Here is a 16334-nt window from a genome sequence, read left to right on the forward strand (position 1 = left end):
TTAAAAGTCTGGTCGGTGGTGCTGCAGGGCTAAGACAGGCTAGCCCCTACCTGTCTTGGCACCACGCTGATCCCCAGAAGCAGCCAGCAGGTCCAGCTCCTGGGCAGGGCAGCCAGGGTGCTCCACGCGCTGCCCCTGCCCCCAACACTGTCTCTGCACTCCCGTTGGCCGGGAACTGTGGCCATTGGGAGCTGATGGGGGCGGTGCCTGCAGGCGAGAGCAGTGCATGGAGCATCCTGGCTCCCCTGCCTAGGAGCTGGACCTGCTGGCTGCTTCCGAGGCCCAGCGTGGTGCCAGGACAGGCAGGGACCCTGCCTCAGCCCTGCTGTGCCGCTGACTGGGAGCCAGCCCAGGTAAGCTCACACCCCATCCCCAACCCCAACCCCCTGCCCCAGCCTTGAGACCCCTCCAAACCCAGAGACCCCTCCTACACTCCAAACCTCTCCAAACCAGCCAGAGCCCTCACCCCCCTGCAGCCTAACCACCTGCCCCTGCCCAAGCCCAGTGAGGGTGGGGGAGAGCGAGCCACCGAGGGAGGGGGAATGTAGTGAGTGGGAGGCGAGGCCTCGGGGGGCGTGGCAGGGGGTTGGGGCATGGATGGTGCTAGGGTGTTCGGTTTTGTGTGATTAGAAATTTGCCAGCCCTAGCTGTCCCACTAAGCCAATGAGATGAGTAAGAACTGCCTGGCAGAGTAAGGGGTGCAGGGTCAGGCACAAATTGATCTGAAAAGTTCACTGGGGAAAATCAGTTAAGGTGTAGGCTGCATAGCAGAATAAACAGACCCTTCAAGTGCCGTGGAGAATTCACTTCTCCATGTGCATCGCACCGCCATGCTGGGCTGAGTTAGAAGGGACATGCTCAGGGCTCTGCTCAGCATGGTGTGTAGATATCCCAGGAAGTGGAGATCAATGCTGCGGAGAAGGCAGGCTGTTAGATCTACAATGCAAGCCAAGGCACAGCATAGGGAAAATCAATTTGAAATGGTGAGTTTGCAATACAAGCAAACATTGGCTGCTCTTTGAACTACTGCTGAAGGAGGCCACAAGAGAAAGTTCTGACTTCAGCATATCTGGCTTAGCTACACCAGCCCACCTTTACTGGTTGATCCTCGAAGCTCCTATGACTGAGAAGTGAACAAGCAAGTGCACAGGTCAGCTGTTTAAATATTTAATTTAACACAGTCCAAACATCAGGAAGCCTCTGGCCATGTCACATGAGACCCTCGTTGTTCCTATAATCATCAGATGGAAAACCAACCACACCTTCACATCTTCTGTTGTCTGAGATTTCTGAGGCCTGGTCTACACTACAAAGTATTTTCACCATAGCTACCTTGGTCAGGGGTGTGAAAAAATCACATGCCCCTAGCCATCATATCTATGCCATCACCCTCCCCGCCCCGGCCCCGTAGCAGGGTGCTGGTGCAAAAGCACCTAATTAGCCCCTGCCCAGTCAGCTCCAATCAGGGGAAATAGATTGGGGCTGATGGAAAAGGCCTGATGCTGGCCCGAGGATTGGCAACACCTGCTGGCCTCACAAGCCAATGGCTATAAGGGGGCAGCCAGGGAGGGAACTGGAGGCCTCCCAGCTGAAGGCTGATGCTGTCTGTAAATGAGACTGAATAATCCTGTAAAGCTTGTATATCGATAGACACTGGTGGTGGGATAACCTTAAGTAAATAAAGACAAAGGTGTTGCACAACCCTGAAGCCTCTCTAAGCCTCATTGGGGCAGCAAGCGGGCCCCAGGAAGAGGGGTGGGTTGTGGACCCTATTACACATGGGGGCTTGTCCAGGATCCTTTGCTGGTGACCCGGAGATGGAGGGCACTCTGCAGTGGCTCACAGAGCAACATAGGGAGATGCAGAAGACACTGCAGGCCTTTCAGCAGTCCTACCAGCTGGAGAGGGCAAGCTTTACTGGCTTGGCAGGCCGAGCAACAACAGACTTTGCAGGACTCAAGGAACAGGCAACGGTGCAGCAGCAGCTCCTGCAGAAACTGCTGAGTCCTGTGAGGGGAGTCCTGGGCCTTAGCCTCTGTAAGGTGGCCCCGGCAGATGACCCTGACTCCTTTTTGGGCACCTTTGTGCGGGTGGCCCTGGGTGCAGGATGGGACAGGACAAGCTGGGCTCTGCGGCTAGTCCCATATCTTGCTGAGGAGGCGCAGGTGGCGTATATGGCCCTGACGGATGCCCAGGCTAGAGACTATGATACAGTGAAGGCAGCCATCTTGAACTGCCTGGGGCTTTCATCAGAGAAATACCGGCAAAAGTTTCGGGCAGCCCCAGGCCTTCGCCCAGAGATTGACGGACTGGGTGACGTGGTGGTTGAGGCCCGATGCCCAAACAGTGGGGCAGATTACGGATCAGGTGATACTCAAACAGTTTGTACAGTGCCTCCCAGATAGAATGCTGGTCTAGCTGTGGTAACTTTAGCCTGCCCCCACAGAAGCCACCGTGGAAAGGACAGAGGAATATGCAGAGGCAGACTTCCCCTCGAGGGAGCATCGGACCCTGTGAGATACAGAGGGAGGCAAGAAACCCCGTGAGCACCCCTCTGGGAAGCCGGTAGACAAGCGACGGGAGGAGCACAAGGGAACCCCTAGACGCCCGGGACAACTTGTATGCTGGTGCTGTGGACAGCCAGGGCATAAGAGCCTTGAATGCCTGGTGATGGACTGTGGGGACGCTGAATTTTGTGGTTGGACCAAGGTTGTGGGGGGGAAGAAGAGGCGTGGGATAGCCTCAGAGGGGTCTAGTGGATACGGCCTCAACCCGCTCCCTCATACAGCGGCACTTGGTAAAGCCGCATTGGCTTATCCCTGGGGAAAGGATGCTGGTGGAATGCATCCATGGGGATGGGAAGTATAGTCCTGTGGCCCAGGTACCCTTGGAGGTGCAGGGAAGGTTTGCCTGGAAGCCGGTGGGGGTAATAGAGGGGTTGCCCTACCCCGTGGTCCTGGGGTTGGACTGGAACCCTTCCGCAAAAGGGAAAGAGGGCAAGGGGGGAAGACCAATGGAGAAAGCGAGAGAGAGGACCCTGGAGGGAGGGGGCAAGGCCCCTAGGGGGTGGACCCTGAGAAAGGGGAGTCCCCACAATCTCAAGGGGAGAAAGATACAAACCCTAGACAACACAGCCAGGATAGGGACCCTACAGGAAGGACCAATGAAGGAACAAATGTCCCAGGACGGGACCACCCAGGGGAGGGAATCCCTGTGATAGAGGCAGAGAAGCTAAAGAAAGGTCAGAGGATAGAAACCCACAAGGGGGAGGCCTAAACTCCAAGAGGGAGAGGGCCCGAACCGGGGATTGGGTAGGCTCAGGGCAGTTGGCTCTGATCTCTTTCCTTCCCTGGTGGGGGAGATGGAACATCTGGGGCGACCCGCCCAAGGTTGCGACTGGTGTGATGACTTCTGGGAGGAGGTGGACTTGTGGCATGGCCCATCCCCTTTTGTGGGTGGGGCATGCCAAAACCCCACAGGGTTGAGCTCAGGGACCACCCAGTTGGGCAGGGAGGCCACTCCCAGAGTGGAACCCCAGGCTGAGAAAAGCAGGGCCGAGGAAGGTCAGCCCTGGCATTGGCTTAAAGGGGGAAGTATGTAGCAGGGTGCTGTTGCAAAAGCACCTAATTAGCCCCCTGCGCAGTCAGCTCCAATCAGGGGAAACCAATTGGGGGCTGATGAAAAGGCCTGATGCTGGTCTGAGGATTGGCAACACCTGCTGGCCTGACAAGCCAAGGCTATAAAGGCTGGGAGGGAGCTGTAAAGCTTGTAAATAGATGGATACTGGTGATGGATAACTGTAAGGAAGTAAAGACATGGGTGTTGCACAACCCTGAAGCCTCTCTGAGCAGCAAGTGGGCCCCCGGAGGAGGGGCAGGTCATGGACCCTGTTACACCCCCATATAGACACAGCTGTGCCACCAGAAGAGGACTTCTGTCAGCATAGCTAATGTCATAAGAATGGTGGTGTTATGCTGGGCAAAAAATGCCTTCTGTTGGCATAAGCTGACCCTATGCTAGAGGGCTCTGCCAGAACAGCTTAGTACAGATAGTATAGATGATAGCTGTACTGGCAAAGAATTTGTTGTAGATGAGGCCTGAGACTCTAGCTGCATCAGATCTTGAAACACATTCGTAGAGCTGCCTGGAAAGCAGGAATTCTTCCCATGGGGATTTTTGAATCCCCTGTCAAGATTTTCTGATTGTGAGTTTCCAAGTCTTACACCGGAGGATTTGATAAAATAAGAAAGAGGAATCAAACCTACATTTTCATACTGCTTTGCAATCTTAACCAGTTGGAAATCACCACACTTTCTCACACTCCGGAGTTTTCCTGCTGGAATTCCAATTTTCCCACAGGAAACTGTTTTTGATGAAACCATATTTTCCATCAGAAACATTTTCTGCACAGAAAATTCTGACCAGTACTCCAAATTAGGGATAGGGAGTGGATGACTAAAGAGCCCAAGTGAGCTAATGCTAATGGAATCAGACTAAATGCTTGAAGGGTATGTGTATACAGCAAAAAAAAAACCCATTGCTGACCCAGTACAGTGAACTCAGTCCTGCTGCAGAAGCCCCATGAGTGTGTTTCATTTCTGTGTAGACTTCTGGGCTCGGGTTGGAGCCCGAGCTCTGGGAACCGCCCACCCCTGCAGGGTCCTAGAGCCCTGTCTCCAGCCCGATCCTGGAAGTCCATACAAACAGCCCTTCAGCCCGAGTCAGCTGCCACGGACCTGGGTTTTTCTTTGCTGTGTAGACCTACCATCAAGATTTAAAGGGCCTGGGGATTTAAGGTTCCACCTCTTCTGGCTGAGGCCACGCCCCCTGCTCAGGACTCCAGTGTACCGGTAAGTCCTCTAACTTACTTTCACCTCTGCCTAAGGGTAGGCATTAATAGAAACTGGGCACCTAAATTCCATAGGTGTCTTTGGAAATCCCACCCAAGATGTCTAGCTAGCTGGTATAAAGAAGCAATTAGTTGTTCGAAGCCTCACTTTGAATATTTGCACCTGCCTTCAAATGACTGTGCCTGCAAAAATTGCAGCCAGTAGGAACTGAGAGAGTGCAGCTGCAGGAGCAATCTTAGAGGATGTCTTTGGAAATGGCTCTCTCTAGGGCTTTTTGCACTACTTTGATTCTAGGACACTTTGCTACAGTGAAAGAACAGACCATCCAAGAACTAAGTAAGATCAATAAATATGAACCAGGACAATATGGAAGCAAATGCCGGTGAAAACTCAGGGCCTGGTAGGGTGTGACTAGACTGCTTGGTAAGTCTGATGCATCTGTGTGCTGGGAATTAGCTCGACCTTCAGACTCATTCATGACTCAGGGGTCTGCTTGTCCTTCTTGACATCCCCCTGACAGCAGTGGAAGCTCATGCTGAAGGGAGAGGAGCAAATGTGTGATGTCTGCTACCTTCTCCCATGGCTGTTTAAAGAACCTAAGGAAAGAACTCGGATCAATACATATGGAAATGTAAATCCTATGTATGTACACAAAAACTATGTTAATAGAACATTATTAAGTTGCAAAGTCAAGCAGTGAAAAGTTAGGAAATGCCAGGATTAAGGTTGCTTGTGCAGCCTTCATTCTTGCCCCCTATGATGGAGTGGGCTAGGCCTTGAGGCCCCCTGCTGAAGGTCTCATGTCACTGCCACACCCTATCCCAGAAAAGGGCTGTGGAGAGAGTCCTCCAAGCTGCCTAGAGTGCTGATGTGGGACGCAGCCAATCAGAGCAGCTGCAAGGAGCAGCCAATCCGGGCCCAGCAGGCCCATATAAAAGGAGCTGCACTGCAGCACTCAGTTTCTTACTAGAGCTGGAGGAGAGTGGATGGTGTGCCTGGCTGGCTGAGGGAGCTACAGGACACTAGAGAGACTAGTGCTGGCAGAGGCTGGCGGGGAACTTGAAGGTGCACTGGTCTTGCTGCTGGGACTCAATCAGGACAAGGCCCTAAGGTAAGGGTGAAGAATGTGCTGGGGCCATGGGGAAGTGGCCCAGGGAATTATAACAGTGATGCTGTTTATTTAAAGGGACATGGTGGGTGGCTGCTATCTATAGGGTCCCTCGGCTGGGACCCAGAGAAGAGGGCAGGCCTAGGTCCTCCCCACTGGCAACTGGGAAAGTGGCCTGGAATTTGAGGCACCCCAGAAGGGGAATTGAACTCCTTTTAGTGGTCCAGCTGAAGAGCTGAGGCCAAAAAGGCCCAAACAGGTGAAGAGTCTCCTGGGATGGAGCCCTACACCAGGGCTGGGACTGCTTGCAGAGCAGGGACAATTTGAGAGATCCCAGGAAAGGGCTGAGATACAGTTTGACCAGGATACTACAATGGGTCCTGCGGGACTGATTGAGGAGTGAGCCCAGAGATAGGGCTGAAGCTCGAGGGACCTTATAGAGTGTGCTGAAATAGGCCCCCTGTTGGACGTATATCTTGGAAGGGGTTTGATTTTTATCTCACATTCAGACTGTGTTACTGTGGCCTGAGGGCTGAGTCATCAAAGACCCACCACAAACTGAGAGAGTGCAGGCTTGTGAGAGGTGAGTACACCCCATTACATCACCTATGTGTGTATTATGATAGGTTTCAGAGTAGCAGCCGTGTTAGTCTGTATCCGCAAAAATGAAGTGAGATGAAGTCAGATGAAGTGAGCTGTAGCTCACGAAAGCTTATGCTCAAATAAATTAGTTAGTCTCTAAGGTGCCACAAGTCCTCCTTTTCTTTTTGTATTATGATAGTCACTCTTCTTGTCCTATAATTGCATAGGTGTTAATGGGCCTCTCTACCTTGAATGGTCCCCTACAATGTGTGTTAACTGTTTAGCATAAATAGTTTGTTCCACTTTGTATTCCTGGGGGAATTCTGCTCACAATATTTGAAATTCTGCAAATTTTATTTGTCAAAATAATACTCTATAATCCCACGTGTTTCAATTATTTTGGTAATTTATTTCAAAATATCTGACTGCAAGTATGTCTGTGGCAATAGAGACACACACACAAATTCCCCACAGGAGTGGAGAGTTAAAGAAACCCCTATGACAACGCAGTTCCTGTTTCTCAGCCCTCCCCCAAGCCCAGCAAGAAGTCCAGACACCTGCCCCCCTCCCTCCCAGAACCCATCCATGGAGGGGCCCCCAGCCAATACACCCACACTCCCTCCTGCCCCAGGGATCCAGATGAAGAAACAGCCTGATGTTCCGTCCCAAGCTTGCATGGAGCTTCCTGTGTGCCACCCTCTCCTTCCTTCAGGAAATGCTGGGAACTGCAGCTGCCAGGAACTCTCTAGCTCCCTCCCCTTCTCCCTGGCAGTGTCTTCTATATGCGAGCTGGGCTCTGCCGGGTCCAGTGGCCCCTAGTGGTGGCCAGTAACACTGTAGCCCATTTCTGTGGGGAAAGGAAATTCTGCGTGCACATTAATTCTGTAAAATTCTGTGTTGCGCAGTGGTGCAGAATTCCCCCAGGAGTAACCTGGCATTTTGCAGTGCAGCTAGGAGTTCCTTTCCCAGACCTGAAGACGAGCTATGTTGTTCAAAAGCGTGTCTCTCTCTCTCTCTCTCTCTGTCCAACAGAAGTTGGTCGAATAAAAGAGATTGCCTCACCCCCCCTTGTCTCTTTCATACCTTGGGACTAACACGGCTACAACTACACTGCATACAATAATCATATACTGTTTTTTCCACAGGACCCCGCCTCCTTCAGTGCACAGGATGGGTGGTGCGCACTTACTGAGCACCTGTTCAACATTTTGTTTTGTTCTTGTTCTGTGTATGGTTCTTGGCCATATTTACTGCTCACTATTCAAACCCTGCTCTGAAGACAGACGTATTAATTTCTTCATGAGAGAGTCCACTTAGTGGGAAGACATTTTACATTAGAAATTGATTGTCTGCCCATTTTGGGCCTCTATCATTGACCTGCTGAGCATGAGGCTGCCGTGGTGGATTATTCAGTTATAAAATATGTATAAATATGCTGATCCAAAAGGTCAACCCAATGAGACCTGATTATAGGATACTACACGGTGCTCAAGCACTAGGTTAACTCAGCTACCCAATGAAAGGGCAGACCTAGGGCTGCCTCGCAAGCTAGTCTTCCAGAGCAGACTCTACTGTACAACTAGGTTGGACTCTGAGGAATAATTCAGCAAAACCTCTAAACAAGGAAAAATGCTTCCAGCTTTTTCAAAGGTTCAGTGTTTTTCTTGGTTCGTTTCCTGGCACAAGCTGTTAGCGTTTTCATAATCCCCAGGAGCTATCTTCTTGCAGGCCAGATAGTGCACAGAGGCCTGTTCGTTATGAAAGATGATGATTGTATTAAATGTTTTAGCACCCTTACAATTTACAGAGCTGCACTGTTACATATATGGATTTCAGAACTCAAAAGATCAGTCATTTACTTCATCTTCTGGCTCTCCCGAGGAGATCCACGCCTTGCTGGCAGCCTCTCTGTTCTGTACAAATGCTACCTTTAGGTTTCCTAAGTATAATGCCTCATTTTAAGGTGCAAGGTTTTGAATGCTGAGCTTTATAAATCTGTCTCACAGCATGGACCTCTGCAGCGCAGAGAGCTACAGTTCTCATCTGTTCCAAATGGCAGAATATTTGTCCTTGGATTGCTGTTGCTGTTACTTGGTTTGCTGCTCATTGAAAAAGACTAGAACAACCTTTACCCAGCCAGTATTTATGGAGCATGTTACAAGCCAAGGATTTCAGACAAATGACGCCCAGAAAATTCAGGGCCAGGTGCTGGAGGAGAAGAAATGGGTGGCTGTCAGGAAGCCAGTCACTGGCGAGCTCTGCCTTGTCTTGGCCCCACATGTAGGTGGAAGCAGCCTGACCTTCACTTGTTAACCCCCTTGAAATTGAACGTATCCAGAATAAGATGCAAACAGGAATAGCTGGCCTAAGAGGTTCATGGGGCTGATCCCCTTCCCCCACCTCCCTTCAACATCCCAGCTCTTTAGTGGGCTGATCTACTACAGGATTCAATACTGCCCCAGGGCAGGAGTGGGAGCGCTCAGACTTCAGCAGGCAGCAGAGAGAGGAGAGGCAGGGCAGTGAATGCCACTATAAGGGCTGATTCAGAGCATGGGGTGGTCTGTTCCCATAAGCCTTCCCAGCTGCCTCTGCTCGTGCTTCAGATCCAGCACCTAGGTATGGAGTGGCTCTGCAAGAAGGAGGTGTGTATGCACAGTGTGGGGGGTCCTGGGCAGCTGGTTGGATTAGGGAGCAGAGCTGGGCCTACCCACAGCTCCACCAGTGCTTTTGGGCCCAACTATTGCTGGAGGCAAAAAGTGGCTCCCCTAGACCCTCAGGATGACATGCTCTAGCCTGTATGCAAGGGCCATCGACTGGAGTCACAACCCAGGATTGACCATTCCAGGGCGGGGTCAGATCCCACGTGGAACACAGCTGGCAGTAAGAGCCAGTCAGAGTTGATCAATCCCACCATGGCGGTGGTTCCCCTGAGTCGTCATTGTGGCCCTATCTTGGGGCCAATGACTCTCACCAGCTGCTTCAAGGATAACACCGTCCAGCCCAGACCGAGCCTACTCCTTGGCTTAAAATCAATGCTCATGCAGAGACCTAAGGTGGAGACTCAGGGGCTGCCTGCAGGCTCCCCAGTAGAGGGGGCTTGTTCTGGAGGGGGGTCCAGTGTGCCATAACTGCAGAGGGAGGTTCAAAAAGGGCTGGTCATTAGGACACCAGCTCCCATGGAAATCAAATGCTGGCTTGTCATAGATCCTTCCCCCGACAGGAGCTTGGAATGGAGGAGTGAGCACTAGAACTAGAGATTTGCAGAAATCAGGGCAGATGCGCAGACAACTTGTGAACAGAAAATTGGCTTGAATTTGTAACCAATATTGGGTCTGACTCATCTCTATATTACTCACTAAATTTCAGTGCAGTTGCATAGGTATAAAACTGAAGTAACACACAGTGGTGAATCACAATGAATAATTTAGCCCCCCTAAGATATTCTCATCGTCTATTGCCCCCACACACACTATCAGCAGAATTTCTATGGCATAATAACTGGTGCTTTAAATATCTTAATATAGCCTTAAAATTACTAAAAAGTTGAAAAACTAGACTAACCCCACAGTTTGGATTCATTCATGTAACTTTGGTATTGTGACTGCATTTACTTACTTTGTTTGAGTCAAACATGTTAGTGTAAGTGTCTTAACCAGTCAATAGCTGAGGGAAGGGTATTGTGCAAATCCATGAAGGAATCTTGCCAATCGTGAAGGCTGCAAATAATATGGCCTATATCTTCTAACCGCACAGCAACCATATCTTGGCACCTTATCTGAGAAGGGGCAATGTTGGACAGGACCAGCAGCCAGGCCAGGTTCATCAGTCTCATGGTAATCAAAATGGCTAAGGCACAAAATGAGTTACGTCTAACGAGGGACACAAAAGGCAATAAGATATTCTTTAAATACATTTGAAGCAAGAGAAAGATGAAGAAACATGTAGGCCCTCTACTTATCAGGAAAGGCAAGATAATAATGGATGACATAAAGAAGGCTCAGGTGTTTAATGCCTATTTTGCTTCAATCTTCATTTAAAAATTGTGACCAGATACTCAACACAATTAATATTAACAACAAGGTGGAAGGAATGCAAGCCAAAACAGGGAAAGAACAGGTTAAAGAACTTCTAGGTAAGTTAGATGTATTCACATCAGCGAGCCTGAGGACATTCATCCTCAGGTACTTAAAGAAGTAGCTGATGCAATCTCAGAACCACTAGCAATTATCATTGAGAACTCAAGGAAGATAAGAGAGGGCCCAGAGGTCTGGAGAAGGGCAAACATAGTACTTACCTTTAAAAGGGGGAACAAAGAGGACCCAGTGAATTATAGGCCAGTCACCCTAACTTTGATATCTGGAAAGTTACTGGAACAAATTATTAAACAATTAGCTTGCAAGCACCTAGATGATGATAAAGTGTTACATAATAGCCAATATTGATTTGTCAAGAACCAATCATGTCCAACCAACCTATTTGCCTTCTTTGTCAGGTTTACTGGCCTAGTGGATAGGTGAGAAGCAGTAGATGTGATCTGTCTGATTTTTAGTAAGGCATTTGACCATAGTCCCACATGATATTCTCATAAGCAAAGTAAGGAACTGTGATCTAATTACTATAAGATGAGTGCAACACAGAGGTCAATTAGTGATTCATTACTCTGTCAGCAACTCTTGTCAGGCTTGTCACGCTATCTACACTTAACGTGCTGTTGTCATGATATATACGAAAAGGTGGCCTATATTATATAACTGGAAAACTAATAACTTGCTGATCATTAATATTCTTGTGTGGGATGTGTACAAAGTTATGGATATGTGCTAGAATTATGTTCTTAAAATGTGTTTGGCAAGTAATGCATCATCCAATGTGCCTGTGACCATGTGGACTAGGCCCAGAGGCCTCCAGCAGGAGGCCTCTGGGTCCTGCCACACCTGTTCCATGAAAAGAGTAGTAGAAGAGTCCTCCAAGCTGCATAGAGAGGCTGCATGGGAAGCGGCCAATCAGAGGCTGCAGGGAGCAGCCAATCTGGGCCCAGGAGGGCTATATAAAAGGAGCTGCTGAGCCAGAGTCAGGTAGTTGCTTGGAGCCTGAGTAGTGTAAAAAAAAAAAAAAAAAGCCACTGGGGAAGTGGCCTACAATTGGCCAGTGATAAATCCCCAAAGGTGATCTGAACTGTTAAGAGGCCCAGGTGGAGAGCTGGGGCCAGAATAGGCCAGAGTGGGTGAAAAGTCTCCTGGGAGCATGGCCCCCTACTAAGCCAGCAGTGCTTAAAGATTTTGTTGAACTAAGACCTCAGAAGGGGTCTGTTTGAGTTGTGTTCCATACAGACTGTGTGAGACTCAGCTGGAAGGCTGAGACATGAGAAACTGCCAGAAGGGGTCACCACAGACTGAAAGAAGTGCAGACACACACTTTGCAAGAACATTGGGGTACTTGCAAGAGGTGGGAGCCACCTCATTACAATGCCCCTGGATAAGAGAATGTGTATTTGCTTGTCTGACCAGCCTGGTCATTAGGCAGAGACCATGAAGGTGGCATTTACATAAAAGGTAAACAAAGCCATCAAGCTAATCGGGGAGGAGGTAATCACTCAGCTGTTACTAGCAGGGGAGGAACTGGTATAAAGTCTTCACCAGACCACATGGCAGCTCTTCCTAGCAGGAGAAAAGGAACTTTATTTGAGGATACATTTCAAAGGTTTACTGGTCTATAAAGCCAGGGGGTCTGAACCCCAGAGAATAAGCAATTGAATCAACTGATTATATATAATAAACTGTAGTAAAGTGTCTCAAGTAACATCTTTTTCTGAAAGCTGGTGACACACTGGTGATTAATATCTGTGAAATATCAATTTTAATACTATAGGAGGAATTATTGATGCTCATTGATACTATGCTTTGAAATCTGTGACCAAATATAGGTTTCTCCCGGATAGGAGTGGAAGGTAGCATGGTGGAATCAAAGAAGTGGAAACCTTATTTACATATGAATAAGCAGGAGGATAGGAAGCCCGCAGGAAGGGAAGAACACATGAGGTCCTCACACCTCTTGTTATAGGGTCAATGAAATCTGAGAGAGATAAGGGGAAACAGTCATTCTGGCATCTTTCCTCTAGGAAGACCAGAGAAACCAGCACCTTGTACTTCTGTGGATGGTCCTGTGTGTGAGAGTCAGCCATGGCTGGAAAGAAACAAGTTGGTAAGGAATCTATCTTGAACCAGACTGTAGCCTGAGTTAAGTCTTAACCATTAGGAAGCATATTTTCACTTTTTTATTTGCTTGTAACCACTTTTTCTTTATCCCTTGTACTTAAATACACTTAAAACCTCTCGCTTTTGTTAGTGAACGTGTTTTACTTTTAATCTAAGTAAAACACGTTCACGTTCACTGCTGTTTGACTTGAAGTGATTGTTAACTCCAGTTAAAGGAATAAGCTGAGCTTCAGTGTCTTTAAACCTTATTACTTCTCTGAGTGCTCCAAAAGGAGGCTGGGCACAGCAGAAAATATGGTTTTGATGAAATTCAGGACTGGGGATATGTTGGGGTTACCCACAAGCAACGTTCCCTCTAATTTTTGACAGGCTGTGTGCGCAAAAAATTTCTTCTGTGCAAATCTTTGTGCTTCTGTGCAAATCTTTGTGCATGCGGTGTTTCCCGTGTGTGTGGGGCTTAGGATCTGTGTGGGCGCGCGCATGCGCACAGTTTAGAGGGACCAGTGCCCACAAGTAGAAACCCAGGTTGGCAGAGAGTAGGGTGGGGCTGTTGTGTTGTAGGCAGGCTGTTGAGGTCGGAGCGCTGAACTAGGGCGTTTGTGTCAGGGCCAGTGAGAAAAATTACAGATGGGGTTTCTGTTCCCAACTATTGACAGTTGTGTGTCTCAGAGAAAGATCCTCTAACCCCTCTCTCCAAGAGACGTACCCTTGTCTCCAAAACCAGAGAGGTGGCAGAGCGCATGCTGGTTTATGCCTATGCTACACATTTTCTGGCGAGCCTTGAACTCTCCAATTCCATGACGAATGTTCTTTTGACACTTAATGGCTTTTATATCTTTGGTCTAGCAATTTTTCAGATGCTCAGCCCAATCGGCCAGGTCCTGCTTCCACGTGCTGCCTCACTTTCCCCCTCTCTGAAGTGGGGATAATCCTAACTGACAGTTAGACAGTGTTTGATCCTCAGGTGTTGCTTCCCAAATCCCTGCCCTCCTTTCCCAACACCAGCCTCTCCCCCATTTCCCCAAACTTCCATGTCTATGTTGGTGTCTGTCTCATTCCCCCCAACTCCAAGTTCTCATACACAGTCGCCTTCCAGCAAGCTGAAGCTGCCCCTGGCTCTGGAGCTGGAATCGCATGTCCTGAGAGCTTCCCTTGCCTGGTGTATTCACCATGGGCATGAGAAAGGACAACACCCATATGCAGGTAGAACATCATCCTCCACCTCTGTCCCAGCAGCAGGATGGCCTCTGCTCCCTGCTCCCTCGGACAGCAGGAACTACTGAGAGGTGGGGTTGGCAGAGCGTGAGAACGGCCCATGAGGTTAAGAAATGGAGTGGGGGAGAGCCTCTTCCCTCCATGGGACATTACGTTGTCCCTCCGTGGGCAGTCCTTTCTTTCTGCAGGCTGTGCTTTTGTTCCTGGATTCTTCTGGCCCAGAAGCCCAGCTCCCATTCCCAGCAGCTTGGCTGTTCCATGCCCTGCTGTGCACCAGACCCTCTGCAGAGAGCTGCTTTGGGCACGGACTGCAGAGCCAGCTGTCATCCTGGTAGGTGTAGCTCCAGGTTCCATAACCCTGACCCATAGTCTCCTTCTGCTGGCAGGCTCTGAGCAAGACCTGCCCAGAGAACATGGATGATGAGCTGTAGATCCTGCTAACAGAAGCCCCCAGCACAGACAAACTCCAACACATCTTGGAGGTGAGCAGAATGGGGAGGGGCAGCAGAGGTTTTACCTTAGCCCTGGGGACTCCTAGAAAGAAGAGACTGGAAAATCCATGTATCCTTCCAAGTATGTATTTGTGATATAAACTCACTGGGTGACTGTGGGGTTAACTCACTTCCCCCTTATGGCATAAGTCTTCTCCACTATCAAATCTACCTTGGGTACAAAGGGCATAAGCCCTGACAATCACCTTCACCTGTGGCTGTCAGTCCGGTTGGTTTAGGCTCCAGGACCAATCTGCCCCATCACCTAAACTGCCCTGTCTTTCCCTCCTAGGGCCTTGTCCTAAGTGCTCAGCCTGGCCCCTTCCTGGATCGTCCCTGACCTTTAAAGGATTCTCCAAGCCCCTCCCATGCCTGCTCCTCTTGGCGTCTCTCTACTGGCTGAGCACAGGCTGCCCTTATATCTCTCAGCAGGCCTGGGTCCTAGGCGCATGCTGCTTCTTGTCACATGACCCCCACACGTATTCTCTTCAGCCTAGGGAGCTGCATAACCTGGTCTAGGTGCAGTTGAGCTCCAACCCCTTTCCTGGCCATCTCACCCTGGGACAGGTTGAAACTGGAGACCTGTGGGCTAACAGTAACTGTTTGCTCTCGAAGGTGCTGAACACACAATGGAAGAGGAAATCCTTTGGCCTGGATTTAAATTATTCCAACTGAAAGTGAATGAGAGAAAATAGGTCCAGAATTATCTTCCTAGCAGCAGAAAATTTATAGGTTGACAGATGTTAAGGTCAGAAAGGACCATTATGTGCATCTAATCACCCTTCCTGTATAACTCAGGCCCTAGAATGTCACCAAGGGGTTCCTTCAGACAACCATAACATGTGACTGAGCCAGAACATGTCTTTTGGAACAACATCCGCAGGCATTAGAGCCAGTTGGCGAACAAACTCTTTCTTCTGCAGTGACGTGACGTTAAGGGACATGGAGGCAAAGACATGGAGGCTGTGACTAAAGTTAGAGCAGCGAGGCAAGAAAAACTAGGGCTAGGTACCAAGACTGGCTATCAGAAGACCTGCCGTTTTCTATTCCTGGCTTTGGGACCATGAGCGAGTCTCTTCACAGCTGGGTGCCTCGGATTCCCCAACTGTCAAATAGAGTGAATCCAGGTTTTCTTCTCCCCCCGCCCCTATTTTACAGGGTGGGGAACTGAGACACAGTTGGGACCTGTCTACACTACAGGTCTGTAGTGCATTTCTAAGCTGCTGACCCCCACATTGTTGTCCATAGGCTCTGAACAAACAGCTCCTAAATGTGTGTTTGTTCTGTGTTTATCTCCTATGTACTAGCAGCGCTAGACAGCCTTTTCTCACTGTGCAGTTGGGAGCAGGTCCTGCATACTAAGGGTCTGAAGAAGCTCTCAAGGACAAAATTATTTAAAAAAATTAATCAGTGAATTGGGAGAAAACATACAATCACTGCTCATAAGATTGGTGGGCGACAAAATACTGGCAGAGTGGTAATTACTGATGAGGAGAGGGCAGTGATGCAGAGCAATCTGGCTCATTCAAAGAAAACAAGTTTGACCAGAGCCAAATGCAAGGTCCTATACCTAGCAACAAGGCCTGCTGGCCACACCTACGGAATGGGGAAGTGTATCCAGGAAAGCAGTAACACTGAAAAGGATTTAGGGGCCATAGTGGAGAAGCCACTCAACATAAACTCCTAGTGTGATGCTGTGGTGAACAGAGCTAGAGCCATCATTAGACATAGGAGCAGAGCTGTGAGTAGGATAGGGAGCTGACACAGCATCAGTGAGGCTGATACTGGAATACTGCATCCAGTTTTGGTGTCTTCATTTGAAAAAGATGTTGAGAAATTGGAGCTGGGGCAGCAAAGAGCCACCAAATGTTCT

Source organism: Lepidochelys kempii, chromosome 7 (genome assembly GCF_965140265.1).
Source record: "Lepidochelys kempii isolate rLepKem1 chromosome 7, rLepKem1.hap2, whole genome shotgun sequence".
In the NCBI taxonomy this organism is placed as follows: Eukaryota; Metazoa; Chordata; order Testudines; family Cheloniidae; genus Lepidochelys; species Lepidochelys kempii.